The following is a 4,469-nucleotide window of genomic DNA, read 5'->3' on the forward strand; positions in this document are numbered from 1 at the left end:
GCGTAGAGTGCAAGTCACACAGAGCAGAAAAGAGATAACAAGCCTAGAAAAGGCGAGTCACTGGAGAGGAAAGAAAATGCCACTCCTCTAAACAGCAAAAGAAGGACCAAGAGACAGCATGATTTGGTGCACAGGTCTCCATCTGAGGCTTGTTAACAGAACCATCTGGAAGTAAATTAACGTCACCAATGCCTGCCCCATCACTGCTCCTTCTACCCTCCATTCTGTGATTCGGGTTTGGGGGGTCTTGAACAGGGCACACGGTGGAAACTGGCCACACATCAGAACTTCACCGCCGCCTCCCACCACTTCGTAGCTCTGGACAAGTCACCTAATTTTTCCGAATCTCAATTTCTTCCTTTGCGAAACGGGAGAAACTCGTCATACGGCTGTTAGTCAGAGTTAATGAAATAGGCAGGAAGGGTCCATGCCATGGAACAGGCTCATGATAAATGTTTCCTTTTCCTTCTCTAATGGTGCCTGTCATGCTCGCACATCATCTTCTCTTTCCATCAGGCCGTTAAGCAAGAGAAAACACAGCAGGGGATTTGGGCAACAGAGAACAGGAACCATTTCCCATAAGAAATGTGTATAAAAGATGATGTTTCAAATAAAGCCATTTGTAAGGGTTAAAATCTGCCAAAGAGGCAGCTTTTTTATTCGTAATAGCCAAACAATGGAAACAACCCAAATGTCCATTGACAATTGACTAGATAAATCAATTGTGGTATACATTAGGTACCTACACGCAGTGAAGAATATAAAACTGCTGATACACAGCAACATGGATGTCAACAGACATGTTGAGCAAAAGAAGTCAGACTCCAAAAAGGATATACTGTATGACTCTATCCAAAGGAAATTAAAAAGCAAACAAAATTCATCAACAGTGACAGAACTCAGAAGAGTGGTTATAGTTTAGTGGTTTTAGACAGGGGAGGGGCACCAAAAAAAGCCTTCTGTGGTGCTGGAATGTTCTATATCTTGATTTCTTTGGTGGTTACTTGGGTTTATACTTACGAAAAAAATACATGCACTTAAGATTAATGCATTTTGTTGCATGTTATATTCCAAGGTGGGAGATGGGGGGCGGGGAGTTGAGGGGAATCGGCCACAGAAGTCTGCAAGAATGTCCTGCCATATTGTCCTGAAACTACCAAGGCTGAAGTTGTGCAAATGGCTCAAAAGTCCTTTTGACCAAGAGTATAGCGATTGAGAATAAAAAAAAAAAAGTATTTAGACCCAGTCTGGGAGGAAATCAAACACGAATAACAGGTAAGATAGTAAGGAAAGTGTTTCATTGTAGTTCCCTTAAAAGTGCCCTACGAAAGCTTCTTTTAATATTCCTTGCTGTCATTCACACAAAGCTATTTTAGTTTAAAGTCCATTTTTATAGGAGAGCATGATTAAGTAGAAAAGTGGGCTGTCTGCATGCCTAACATTTTTGACACTTCTTTACACAAACATTATCAGCCGAGGGGGCTGTGTGTGCCTACGGTCTTTGCACCTCTGCTATGCTGTACTTCCATAATTTGGCTTCTCGTGTTCTTTGCTTGGAATTATTTGGAGCCGTTGCCAGGTCAACAGTGGTGCCACTGTGATGTTCTTTGTAGTGTTCTAGGGCATGGGCCCGCAGAAACAAAACAGAACTGAAATAATAGATCCATTGAGGTAAACTATCCAGGTTTTCCCAGCCTCTTTGAATACTTTTCCCAGATATGGAGAATTTCCCACAATCTGGTTCTTTCCGAGGTACAAGCCAAAAAACTCACTTTCCCATCCTCTCTTGGAGCTGGAATTCAGATGTAAGAATGACTTTAGTTCCAAGTAGAGATAAGCAAGGAAACAGGTGCCATGCTGAATCCATTTTCTGGCTAGGGTGGCTGTAGAAGCAGCCAGCTTTCAGGGGAGCAGTAGTGGGGTTTGGCAGCAGAGGAAGCCTTAGAGCCTAATCCTCTGGTCCTTCCAGTGTTTCCATGAGCTACACCTTGTCCTATAATAAAATCCTTCCTGCTTAAAAGGGCTAGAGGATGTTCTGTTGTTCTTGCTGGGAGCCCTGAATGAACCACCCACTGTATCAGTCAGCCTCCTCCAGAGAAAAAGAACAAATGAGATATATGTATGTGTGTATGTGTGTATGTATTTGGGGGGTATATATATGGCTTTATTTTTAGGATTGCCTCACACAATTGTCAGAGTTGGCAAGTCAAATCCATGGGGCAGGCCAGCAGGCTGAAAACTCAGGTCGGAATTGATACTATAGTCTCGAAGCAGAATTTCTTCTCTGGGAAACCTTCGGTTTTTGTTAAGACCCTCAGCTGATTAGATAAGGCCCGTTCACGTCATCAAGTGTTCTCTCCTTTGCTCAAAGTCAACTGATTATAGATATTAACCATGTCTGCAAAATACATTCACAACCACATCTAGATGAGGGTTTGATTTAATAACTGTAGCGCAGCCAAGTTGACACATAAAATTAACCATCACATCTACCAAATCAAAATTCCAGGAATGGGCATTCATATACTGGGCATTAAGATCTTCCACTCTGAAAAGTTGTTCTTGGTGCATTTGACCTAATTTTCCATTTACAAAATTTCATACACAGTTATCCAGGCAAAACCAAGTCCAGCTGCATTCAGGAAAAGACTATCCCTAAAATCCATCCCATCCACAGTTTTTCCCCTGACCCTGGCAGCCATCATCTCTCAGCTGGACCATGGCCACTTCTTTCTCAACATTCTGCCGGCCTCTGGTTCTTGCTGCTGTACTCTATTGTCTCCTGACCCAAGGGTACTCTTTTTAAAATACTAGTCTGATTAAAATTCCAGAGCCATTGTAGTGCTTTTATTGCCTCAAAGTCATTAAGATTTGGTTGCAAAAGACGGACTCCAACTCTGACCAGTGAAAGAGGGATTCATGGAGCATCTCTCAGGATGGAAAGAAAAGCTAAAGTCTTGAGGTCAGGAATCCAGGGTTCCCTGGTGATCTTGGAGGCTGGGACTTATGGGACAGGCTTTTCAGAGCCCAGCTGTGGGGATGAGTCAGAGTCAGTTATCTCAATCCCCATGTGACTCCACTTGGGGCCAATTTATAAGGAGAGGGTGTAGGATTGGCTGGAATCGATTCACAGGCCAACCCTTCAGCCAGGACAGGGTCGGATGGAACCACCAAGACTGAAAATAATGAGGGAGGATTCTCAGGCAAAGTAGGGATGTTAGGAGGAGAGGAGAAGTAGATATGGGGAAGCAAGACAAGACATAAGTACGCCATGCCCGCTGCCAGCACTCGAAGGGTCCTTCCAGATCAGAGCAATCGGGGGAGCAAGGAAAGACTGTATTCTCTGTATTCAACAGTCCAGGAGGGAGTGGAGGCAGCTCCAGACAACACAAAGAAAAACAAGGGCTTTCTGGACTGTAAGGAAAGAAGACCAGCCTTAGGAACCCTCAGCCTGGACCCCAACTTCCCCCATTATTTCTAGGCCATCTACCTTCCCCAGGATTGCTAAAGTCCAAAGCACAGATCACAAAGGACCAGTCTCAACCTCTTACCTTACCTTTTTGACCTCTCTGAAATCTTTGCTGGCTATGGGGATCCATGTGGCTGGGGAAAGGGTCTATGTACCCAGGGATCAAGCAGTGGAGGGCAGAACAGAGTGAGTTAGAAGGGAGATCACACCTATTGTTTGCTTGTTTATCTTCTACTCTTCCCCCGCTGGAATGTGAGCTCCATCCTTGCAGAAGCCTGATCTGTCTCCATCGCTCACTGCTGGAGCCCCAGGCCCGTGACAATAACTGGCGTGTAGTAAGCAGTTAGAAAGATGAATATCTGTGACTGAATGAATAGAATGCAAGTAAGTTGGAGGCTATCCCCCAACTTCTGCCTTTGACCTTGAGCCAGACAGGCAAGATTGGGCCTGGAACCGAGCCAAACCAGGAAGCAAGAGGAAGCTGGATGGGGAAAAGAGCACGGCTCTAGACTTAGTTAGACCTGAGTCCCAACCTGGCTCTCACACCTGTGGGGCATGTCATGTGGCCACCCCAGTCTGAACTTCCTCAGTTTTGCAATGGGGATTTTTATACCACTTCATTCATACTGTTGAGATGAGAATAAGAATCAAATATATAAAACCGGTACAGTTAGTGTTCCCCTCCCCAGATGCTTTTCATCTCGGTTGTCTGCTCAGTAAGGGAGGAAGTTGTTTTAATCAGATGGTGGGAGCTGCATGCTGCATCTCCTGGGGCTGGGGAGTCGTGCGTTTTAGGAGCACAGCCTGAGAGAGGTACTATCTAATTCATGACGGGTAAATGAAGCATCCGTGGTGGAAGATCTGGACAATGACAAGCCCCAGGGACCTGGATGGAAACACTCAAGCTGCATCCTCTACCACATCTAGCTCGTGGCTGGGAGAAAGGTTACTTCAGTGTTGCCGCCGCTCCTGGGGACGAGATCAAAGGAGACACATAGCA

This window comes from Rousettus aegyptiacus, unplaced genomic scaffold (genome assembly GCF_014176215.1).
Source record: "Rousettus aegyptiacus isolate mRouAeg1 unplaced genomic scaffold, mRouAeg1.p scaffold_m13_p_3, whole genome shotgun sequence".
NCBI lineage: Eukaryota > Metazoa > Chordata > Mammalia > Chiroptera > Pteropodidae > Rousettus > Rousettus aegyptiacus.